This window comes from Heptranchias perlo, unplaced genomic scaffold (genome assembly GCF_035084215.1).
Source record: "Heptranchias perlo isolate sHepPer1 unplaced genomic scaffold, sHepPer1.hap1 HAP1_SCAFFOLD_63, whole genome shotgun sequence".
NCBI lineage: Eukaryota > Metazoa > Chordata > Chondrichthyes > Hexanchiformes > Hexanchidae > Heptranchias > Heptranchias perlo.
Window position 1 is genome coordinate 4,670,817 of NW_027139655.1, and position 11,981 is coordinate 4,682,797.

General features: G+C 42.4%; 1 long non-coding RNA gene across 1 annotated transcript; it reads right to left on the minus strand.

Moving 5' to 3' along the window:
- Nucleotides 1–295: 295 nt before the first annotated feature.
- LOC137317664 (uncharacterized) lies at nt 296–3,013 on the minus strand. The gene is made up of 3 exons (XR_010961738.1): nt 2,881–3,013; nt 1,382–1,548; nt 296–353 (listed from the first exon to the last, which is right to left on the minus strand). It is a non-coding gene; the product is annotated as an uncharacterized lncRNA (long non-coding RNA).
- Between the last annotated feature and the right edge of the window lie 8,968 nt (nt 3,014–11,981).

Here is an 11,981-nt window from a genome sequence, read left to right on the forward strand (position 1 = left end):
TACACTGAATGTTTCATGGTCTGAATATATCGATCGGAGTTTACACTGAATGTTTCAAGGTCATTCGGATAAAAATTGGAACCAACGCCTCTTGTACTGAGATCTGACAGATTGTTACCCTGGCAACAGAGGAAATCACTCAACGAAAATAACTCAAAAGGAAATTTTGAAAACCACCATCACGTGTTTGGTGTTTAGTTCAGGTGAAGATTAACCCTGAACATTCAGACACTTTTTCCAACCATGAAGCTGCGATTCCAGTAACGGATTTTTTACACCACAAGACCTGATACTGGGGATTTATTGAATTCACCATAAGTTCGAGCTCCACAGAACATTAAGCAGCACCGCATCTACAGAAGGGCATCGATAAAATAGTCACATTGTTAAAAACAGACCCCTTCTGCTCTGTAAATCTGATTGTCTTAAGCCATCTAAACCTGTAACTATTAACAGTGACCATATAAATCACTGCCACAATACTGAATTCGATGGCGAAACATCTGATCGTCACATTCTTTGTACATCTGGAATGTTACAAAATTTGGACCAACCACATTTCTGGAACCTCCAGTTAGTGTTTAAAGTGCTGAAAGTCGGTGTTTATATTTTCTGCTAAAAGCAGGTCCCCATAATAATCAAGTCATTGTGTTTAAAGCGCACGGAAATTAATGTAGATTGTCTCGGGAGAAACATCGCTATCAGTTTAATAAAAAGAACCCTCGGCCGAGGCAGGGAGCTGGATCAGGTGATCACCCGGAACATTTATTCTGACAACACACAAAATAATCAAATGGAAGAAATTTTACAAATCAATATTAGAATACAATTTATGGATTATTTTATCACCAGTTTATATTTAAATGATAATCATTTAATTCAACTGCAATTGTGAAATCCAGAAATAGATTTACTGATGGGAAATAACATTAAGTAAAACCCACCATCCGGTTCAAAATTGTAAGAGGACTGATTTTGATAGTTGGATAAGAAATATATTTGAATTCGGTAACATTGTCTGGTACTGCATTAACATACAGTGTAATATCGATATTATCGGGGCTATAAAGGTGGGTTATTTCCGAGTTGGTGCTGGGGGCGGGAGACACTGCATATATGCTGGGCTCTGCCTCAGACTGGAGTCACCTCTTAGATCAAACCCCTTAACTCTAAAATACACACAAGATTCATTTGTGACTGTGTGTTTTGAGACAGAAACTGATCTCACTTCACATTTCATTGCACGGCATCATGCTGGATAATTGTACTCGGTGATCAGACTCTCCCAGTCTCATTCTCACCATTTCCCCCATTACCTTGTAACCTTTGTGGACTGTCCACAGGACCAGTGTTTATCTGAGGAAATGGGACTTTCTCTTACCTTTCTCCCCAGTCGATCTATGGAAGCTATTTGAATCGGAAGGGTTCTCTATGGTTGCTACTCTCAGAGTCCTGTGCTGGTTCACATCCGGTTGTTCCTCAGTCTTCACTCACTGTTTATTTCCATCTGTGGGCTTTTCTCAATCACTCCGTCATTCACCAGGCGATCTAATTATGGCAGGACAGAAAATGAGAACAATTTTGAGGGTGTGAAAGAGAATGTAATCTACACTTTTCCACTAATGATTAATTACAACAAAAGTAATTGAAACTTATACAATTGAACAACAAATATTTGATTGAATAAACACACTGTTTGAGGAGCTCTGTTTCCACATTCCATGTCCCTTTACCACCCCGACCACAATATGTGATCGTTTCATTCTCCAGCCCCAGTTAGAGGCAATTCCTTCTCCATGTCCTGCCCCTTTTTTTGGATAATATTTGCTGTTTGTGAATCAGTGGCCATTCCATTATATTTTCTGGCTGAACTCCGTCGAGGGGCCAGACTCCCAGTTTCCAAGTGCATTTTAGAGACATCATCGACAAACAGGGAGAGTTGGTGGGACAATAGCCTCAGCGACATGGTGCTACCCACAGAAGGCAGCTGTTCTGTCCCAGCACCGTGACTGGGAAGTGTGACTATTGCAGTGAGTTCACTTCACTGAATATTTACATAACATAACATAACATAACATGGGACTGATTTATCACAGAAAGAAGAGATTTCCCCTGCTGTGAGTGTTACTGTTTCGTGTGGACACTCCGATTAGTTAAAGTCCTGTTAACAGCTGTGGACTTGGTTTCTTACTGTCTTGAATTGACAGTTCCTAACTCAGAGGCTGGATGTATCTCCAGTTAGTTGCAAATTCCAAAGTTCTGGCATATGGGGGCTGGGAACGTTTGTAACTACAAGTGAGGCATTTTATGAAGAATATTTAAACGTCAAATTGGTATTAACTGTAATAACTGCACCTCAGTGTGGGAATGTGGAGGGAACTTTGACCATATTTAAGAGAACAAGAGAAAATAGAAGCTCTCAGCAATTAACTTGTTTCTATTTAGCTAAAAATGGCCATTGATGTACACAACTGAACTATAGATTACAACTCATTCTCATGCCTATAATAAAATATCTCTGATTAGAGAAAATCAGGATAAGTAATTAAATGATTTAAAGTAGGATGTGTAATGAAATATGGCCCACTCTTAGTTTCAGGATAAATCAAATCACTAAAAATATCAATAGTTGCTGGCGAATTGGAGATGAATGATTTACCAGGGCCACACTCCAGACACAATGGATATGACCGAGGGACACACACTTTTGCTTGAAAAGAAAATCCCACTGAACGGCCGCAGCGTTTCTTCCCAATAAACTGCACGTTTTACAAACTCTATATTTCAGGCTTCAGATCTATATTGTTTCTACAAGATGTAAGCAACTTCTAACGGAAAAATATAACGATTTTAAAAGCACCCCATGAAAGGACACGGTACCTTTCCTCTCTGCGTGTTGTCAGAAGATATGTTCTATAAATGGGGAAGTTTAGTTCAATAAGTTACTCAGAGTTCAACGACAGAAACCTTCTTTACTGATCAGTGCAAAACTGTTCTGCAGGTTTCCAAAATTTCCTTTAAGATAATAAACAGTAAAAACAGAACATTAGTTTTGAGTCTCGTTTAACTTAAATTGGAAGTTTAGAAATGCAATATCTAGAGAACAGTAACAAATCAGGCCATACATTTCAGTTTGAAATACTTGGTGAAATGTCTATGTGTTAATAAGTAATCCTTACTGCGTAATATTTAACTAAATTAAAGTTATGAGGAATTATGAATTTAAATCTACTGATATAAGATTTCTGAAATATTTACCGCAACACTTAAAAAGTTTATTGAATATTTTAAGCAGCTATCGATAGGAGTTTTCATTGATTGTTTCATGGTCTGAATATATAGACAGGAGTTTACACTGAATGTTTCATGATCTGAATATGTAGATATTAGTGTACACTGAAAGTTTCATGATCTTAAAATATCGATCCGAATTTACACTGAATGTTTCAAGGTCTGAATATTTAGATAGGAGTTTATAATGAATGTTTCATGGTCTGAATACATTGATAGGAGTTTACACTGAATGTTTCATGGTCTGAATACATTGATAGGAGTTTACACTGAATGTTTCATGGTCTGAATATATCGATAGGAGTTTACACTGAATGTTTCATGGTCTGAATACACTGATAGGAGTTTACATTGATTGTTTCATGGTCTGAATATATCGATAGGAGTTTACATTGAATGTTTCATGGTCTGAATATATCGATAGGAGATTACGCTGAATGTTTCATGGTCTTTCGGATATAAAATGGAACCAACGCCTCTTGTACTGTGATCTGACAGAATGTTTCCCTGGCAATACAGGAAATCACTCAACGAAAATAACCGAAACGGAAATAACAAGAACCACCATCACGTGTTTGGAGTTTAGTTAAGACAAAGATTAACCCTGAACATTCAGACACTTTTTCTAACCATGAGGCTGCGATTCCAGGAACGGATTTTTGACACCACAAGACCTGATACTGGGAATTTACTGAATTCACCATCAGTTCGACATCGACAGAACATTAAGCAGCAACGCATCAACAGAAGGACATTGATTAAAACAGTCACATTGTTAAAAACAGACCCCGTCTGCTCTGAAAATCTCATTGTCTTAAACCATCTAAACCTGTAACTGTTAACAGTGACCATTTAAATTACTGCCACAATGCTGAATTTGATGGCGAAACATCTGATCGTCACATTCTTTGTACATCTGGAAAGTTACAAAATTTGGATAATCGACATTTCTGCAAACTCCAGCTAGTGTTTAAAGGGCTGAAAGATGGTGTTTATATTTTCTGCTAGTAGCAGATCCCCATAATAATCAGGTGATTGTGTTGAAAGAGAACGGAAATGAATGTAGATTGTACCGGGACAAACATCACTCTAAATTTAACAAAAAGAACCCTCGTCCGAGGCCGGGAGCCGGATCATGTGATCACCCAGAACATTATTCTGTTGCAAAACACAAAATAATCAATTGGAATAAATTTTACAAATCAATATTAGAATACGATTTACATATCATTTTATCACCAGCTCATATTTATATTATAATTTAATTCCACTGCAAATGTGAAATCCAGAAACAGATTTGCTGATGGGAAATAACATTAAGTGAAACCCAGTATCCACTTCAGAATTGTAAGATGATTGATTTTGATGGATATGAAATATATTTGAATTCCATAATACTGTCTGGTACTACATGAACACACAGTATAATATCGATATTATGGGGGCCATAAAGGTGGGTTATTTCCGAGTTGGTGGGGGGGGAGGGCAGACACTGTATATCTGCTAGGCTCTGCCTCAGACTGGAGTCACCTCTTAGATCAAACCCCTTTCCTCTAAAACACACACAAGATTCATTTGTGACTGTGTGTTTTGAGACAGACACTGATCGCACTTCACATTTCATTGCATGGCCTCATGCTGGATAATTGTACGTGGCGATCAGACTCTCCCAGTCTCATTCTCACCATTTCCCCCCTTACCTTGTAACCTTTGTGGACTGTCTACAGGACCAGTGTTTATCTGAGGAAATGGGACTTTCTCTTACCTTTCTCCCCAGTCGATCTATGGAAGCTCTTTGAATCGGAAGGGTTCTCTCTGGTTGCTGATTCACTTTCTGTTGTTTTTCAGTCTACAATCCCTGTTTATTTCGAGCTGTGGACTTTTCTCAATCACTCGGCCATTCACCGGGAGATCTAATGATGGCAGGGCAGAAAATGAGACCAATATTGACGGTGTGAAGGAGAATCTAATCTACACTTTCCGACCTAATGTTAAATGTAATACACTGTTTGATGAACTCTGTTCCCACATTCCATGTCTCTTCACCGCCCCGACCACAATATGTGATCGTTTCATTCTCCAGCACCAATTTGAGGCAATTCCTTCTCCATATCCTGCCACTGGTTTTAGGATCACATTTGCCTCTGGATCCTGATCCCGCACCCACACTTCGAGCGGCCCCCAGTCCCGCTCATTCCCCGCATGGTCTGATCCTGATCCACCTCCCTCCCTCCCCTAGTCCCGCTCACTCCTCGCATGGTCTGATCTTGATCCCCCTCCCTCCCTCCCCCAGTCCCGCTCACTCCTCGCACGGTCTGATCCTGATCCCCCTCCCTCCGTCCCCCAGTCCCAAACACTTCCCACACGGTCTGGATGAGAGAGAATGCCTCTGTATATCAGTGAGTGACGCTAAATGAGTGTGTTCGAGAGAGGATACCTCTGTATTTCAGTGAGTGACTCTGAGTGAGTGTGTGAGAGGGAGAGGCTGCCACTGTATATCAGTGAGTGACTCTGAGTGAATGTGAGAGAGAGAGAGAGGATGCCTCTGTACATCAGTGAGTGACTCTGAATGTGTGTTTGAGAGAGGATGCCTCTGATTATCAGTGAGTGATTCTGAATGTGTGTGCGCGAGAGGATGCCTCTGTATATCAGTGAGTGACTCTGTATGTGTGTGTGAGAGAGGATGCCTCTGTGTATCACTGAGTGACTCGGAGTAGGTGTGTGAGACAGCATATGCCCCTGTATATCAGTGAGTTACTCTGAGTGAGTGTGAGAGAGAGAGGATGCCTCTATATATTAGTGAGTGACTCTCAATGAGTGTGTGAGAGAAAGATGCCTCTGTATATCAGTATATCAGTGAGTGACTCTGAGTGACGGTTTGAGAGTGAGAGGATGCCTCTGTATACAGGTGAGTGACTCTGAATGAGTTTATGTTTGTGTGTGTGTGTGTGTGTGTGTGTGTGTGCGTGTGTGTCTGAGAGAGGATGAATCTGTGTATCAGTGAGTGAGTATGTGAGAGAGGGTGCCTCTGTATATGAGTGTGACTTTGAATGTGTGTGTGAGAGAGAAAGGATGGCTCTGTTTATCAGTGAGTGACTCTCAATGAGTGTGTGAGAGATAGGATGCCTCTATATATCAGTGAGTGACTCTCTCTGAGTGAGTGTGATAGAGAGAGCGAGGTTGCCACTGTATATCAGTGAGTGAGTGTGTGAGCGAGGATGCCCCTGTATATCAGTGAGTGAATGTGAGCGAGGATGCCTGTGTATATCAGTGAGTGAGTGTGAGCGAGGATGCATCTGTCTATCAGTGAGTATGTGAGCGAGGATGCCTGTGTATATCAGTGGGTGAGTGTGAGCGAGGATGCCTGTGTACATCAGTGAGTGCGTGATCGAGGATGCCTGTGTATATCAGTGAGTGAGTGTGAGCGAGGATGCATCTGTATATCAGTGAGTGTGTGAGCGAGGATACCTGTGTATATCAGTGAGTGATTGCGTGAGCGAGTAGCCCCTGTATATTAGTGAGTGAGCGTGTGAGCGAGGATGCCCCTGTATATCAGTGAGTGTGTGAGCGAGGATGCCTGTGTATATCAGTGAATGAGTATGAGCGAGGCTGCATCTGTATATCAGTGAGTGTGTGAGCGAGGATGCCTCTGTATATCAGTGAGTGAGTGTGAGCGAGGATGCCCCTGTATATCGATGAGTGTGAGCGAGGATGCCCCTGTATATCGGTGAGTGTGATTGAGGATGCCCCTGTATATCAGTGAGTGTGAGCGAGGATGCCCCTGTATATCGATGAGTGTGAGCGAGGATGCTCCTGTATATCAGTGAGTGTGAGCGAGGATGCCCCTTTACACCAATACACCATCGGTTTGCTCTGGGATCGAACATTTCTCAGTGTGATGATCAACGCTCCACATCTGATGGGATACAGGCAGCTGCCCAGTGAAACCCAGTCAGTCCTTGTTCTCCATTAGAAATTCTCCCCTTTCTCACCCTCACCGACCCACACTTGTCTTCACTAATCTTTTTCTTTTTACATACTTGTCGAAGCTTTTCCAGTCCGCTTTTATCTTCCTTCCACCTTTACTCTCGTCCTCTGGTTTTCCTCTCAATCAATCTCTTGGTCTTTTTTTGCTGATCTCATAAACTTCAGGTCACCACCAGTGCTCCTATTTTTCCGATGAGCAGGTGCTGATTGTGGTTCTGTTATTGCCATTTACAGCTCCTCCAGATGCAACTTTTGTTTCTTTACTTGTCCCGTTACCACCCTCCTTACCTTGCACCATCATCGTTCTTGTCATTTAATCACTTCTGCCCTCCACTCTATCACAGTCCTTCCCTTTCGTTCTTTCCTCCCCTCCCCCACCCCACCCCCGACCCCCGCCTTTCCCTGTTCAAAATCTGTTTCATCTTCAATTTCTTCCAGTTCTGACGAAGGGTCATCGACGTGAAAAGTTAACAATCTTTCTTTCTCGACAAATGCTGCCTGACTTACTGAGTATTTCCAGCATATTCTGCTTTTATACAAATGCAAGCCTTTCTTTCTTTCAAAGAGCTGGCACAGGTACGATGGGCCGAATGGTCTACGCATGTGCTGTAAGATTCTATCTTTCTATGATATGTGACCGTATGGTATGTGGTTCTATGATACATGATTCTATAATTTATGATTCTATGATCTGTGATTTTGTGATAAATTATTCTATGATATGTGATTCTATGATTTAGGATTCCACGATCTATCATTCCCTGACATATGATTCTATGATATATGGATTTGTTGAGTGAAGGTCGTGTCTGACTAACTTGATTGAATTTTTTGAGGAGGTATCATGGAGGGTCGATTAGGGTAGCGCGTTTGATTGTAATCTACATGGATTTTGGCAGACTGGTCAGAAAAGTAAAAGGCCAGGGGAACCAAGGGAAAGAGGCAAGTTGGATCCAAAACTGCTCATTGGCAGGAAGAAAAGGGTAATGGCCGACGGATGTATTTGTGACTAGAAGGCTGTTTCCAGTGGGGTTCCGCAGGGCTCAGTACTGGGTCCCTTGCTTTTTGCGGTATATAGTAATGATTTAGACTGAAATGTAGGGGGCATGATTAAGAAGTTATACATAAATTGGCCGTGTGGTTGATAGTGAGGAGGAAAACTGTAGACTGCAGGAAGATATCAATGGACTGGTCAGGTGGGCAGAAAAGTGGCAAATGGAATTCAATCCCAGATAATTGTGAGGAAATGCATTTGGGGAGAGCAAACAAGGCAAGGGAATACACAATAAATGGGAGGATACTGAGAGGTATAGAGGAACAGAGGGACCTTGGAGTGCATGTGCACAGATCCCTGAAGGAAGCAGGACAGGTGGAGAATGTCGTTAAGAAGGCATATGGGATATAGCCGATGCATAGAATATAAGAGCAGGGAGGTTATGCTTGAACTTTATGAAACACTAGTTAGGCCACAGCTTGAGTACTGCGTACAGTTCTGGTCACCACATTACAGGAAAGATGTGAATGCACTAGAGAGAGTACAGAGGTGATTTACGAGGATGTTGCCAGGACTGGGGAATTTTTGCATTGAGGAAAGATTGGATAGGCTGGGGATGTTCATTGGAACAGAGGAGGCTGAGGGGAGATTAATTGAGAGATATAAAATTATGAGGGGACGAGATAGAGCGGATAGGGAGGACCTATTTCTCTTCGTGGAGGGGTCAATACCCAGGGGGAATAGATTTAAAGTAATTGATAGATGGATTAGAAGGGAGCTGAGTAGAATTTTTTTTCACCCAGTGGGTGGTAGGGGTTTGGGATTCACTGCCTGTAAGTGTGGTAGAGGCAGAAACTCTCATCGCATTTATAAAGTGCTTGGATATGCACTTGAAGTTCCGTAAGCCACAAGGCTATGGACCAAGTGCTGGATAGTGGGATTAGTCTGGATGGCTCATTTTCAGACGGCGCAGGCACGATGGGCCAAATGGTATCCTTCTGTGTCATAAATTTCTATGATTCTAAGATTCTATATGATTCCATGATATGTGATTCTGTGATATGTGATTCTATGATTTTAAGATCTATGATATTTGATTCTCTGATATGTGGTTCTATTAATACATACAGTGATGGAGAGGGAGAGTATTAATGCTCTCAGTAATAGAGCGGGGTAGTATTATAACTCTCAGGAATGGAGCGGGTGCAATTAATACTGTCAGAAATCGAGTGAGGGAGTATTAATACTGTCAGGAATGGAGCGTTGGAATAATAATACTGTCAGTGATGGAACAGCATGTATTGATACTGTCAGAAATCGAGTGAGGGAGTATTAATACTGTCAGGAATGGATTGGGAAGTATTATACTGTCAGGAATCGAGAGGTGAAGTATTAATACCATCAGAATTAGAGCGGTGGAGTATTAATACCCTCGGTAATGGAGCATGAGATTATTAATACCGTCAGTACTGGAGTGGGGGAGTATTAATACCGTCAGTAATGGAGGTTTGGAGTATTCAAACTGTCAGTGATGGAACGGGGAGTATTGATACTGTTAGGAATCGAGCGAGGGAGTATTGATACTGTCAGCAATGGATTGGGGAGTATTATACTGTCAGGAATCGAGCGGTGAAGTATTAATACCATCAGAATTAGAGCGGTGGAGTATTAATACCCTCGGTAATGGAGCATGAGATTATTAATACCGTCAGTAATAGAGTGGGATAGTATTAATACCGTCAGGAATGGAGCGTTGGAGTATTAATACTGTCAGTGATGGAACCCGGAGTATTGATACTGTCAGGAATGGAGCGAGGGAGCATTAATATTGTCAGAAATTGAGCGGAGGCGTATTAATTCTGTCGGGAATGGGACGGGGGTGTATTAATTCTGTCAGGAATTGGACGGGGGTGTATTAATTCTGTCAGGAGTGAACCGGGGCAGTATTGATACTGTCAGTAATGGAGCGGGGAGTATTGACAGTCTCGGTGATGGAGTGGCAGAAAATTAACTCTCTCAGTGATGGAGTGGATCAGGCTGCATAGCTGGATAGCTCATTTTCTAAGATTCTATGATATGTGATTCTATGATATGTCATCCTATGATATATGATTCTGATATGTCATCCTATGATATATGATTCTATGATATGTCATCCTATGATATGTGATTCTATGATATATGATTCTATATGTCATCCTATGATATATGATTCTGATAGGTCATCCTATGATATATGATTCTATGTTAGGTCATCCTATGATATGTCATCCTATGATATATGATTCTATGATATGTCATCCTATGATATATATGATTCTATGATATGTCATCCTATGATATATGATTCTATGTTATGTGTTTCTATGATATGTGATTCTATCACCTATCATCCTATGATATATGATCCTATGATATATGATCCTATGATCTGTGATCCTATGATCTATGATCCTATGATATGTGAAACTATCACCTATGATCCTATGATATATGATCCTATGATATATTATCCTATGATCTGTGATCCTTTGATCTATGATCCTATGATATGTGATTCTATCACCTATCATCCTATGATATATGATTCTGATATGTGACTCTGTTATCCATCATTCTGTGATATGTGATTCTATGATTTATAAGAACATAATAAATAGGAGCACGAGTCGGCCTCACGGCCCCTCAAGCCTGCACAGCCATTCAATCAGATCATGGCTGATCTTCGACCTCAACTCCACTTTCCCGCCCGATCCCCATATCCCTCAATTCCCCTAGAGTCCAAAAATCTACCGATCTCAGTCTTGAATATACTCAATCACTGAGCATCCACAACCCTCTGGGATAGAGATTTCCAAAGATTCACAACCCTCTGAGTGAAGAAATTCCTCCTCATCTCAGTCCTAAATGTCCGACCCCGTATCCTGAGACTACGCCCCCTTGTTCTAGACTCTCCAGCCAGGGGAAACAGCCTCTCGGCATCGACCCTGTCAAACCCCCTCATAATCTTCGATGATTGAATGAGATCACCTCTCATTCTTCTGAACTCCAGAGAGTATTGGTCATTCTACTCAACCTCTCCTCGTAGGAGAACCCTCTCATCCCAGGAATTAATCCAGTGAACCTGTGTTGCACTGCCTGTAAGGCGAGTATATCCTTCCTTAGATAAGGAGACCAGATCTGCCTGTCCAATTACAGTCAGACTTCCTCACCCCTGTACTCGACCCCCCTTACAATAAAATGATTGGATGAGACAGGATTTCCACTCCCTGGAAGCGCCCTCTCCGTCAATCACTCTGATTGTCAGGGTAACAGGGGACGGGCCTGGGCCTCGCTGTCACTCACCGAGCAGCTGCCGGGGAGACGAGGGTGGGGTCACCGCCTGCCTGTCCGTCAGTCAGTCAACCAACCAATCAGCTGCCGTGGTGAAGGAGTGGGCGGGGCGGGGCTGTCACTCACCGTCCGGTTGTCAGGGGCGACGGGCGGGGCGGGGCTGCGTTTGACGCAGGCGCACTGACGCATTTGCAGAGTGGGGTGCACTTGTTGGCAGAGCGCGGCCCCGCGGGGATGGTGGAGCGTCCGCCCGACAGTCGGCAATGCGGCGGTGGAGGAGGACCGGCAGCGCGGGTGGTGAAGAGGAGGAAGAGGAGGAGGAGGAGCTGCAGCTGCAGGCGGCGGCGGCGGCCTCGATGAGGCGAAGTTTTGGCTG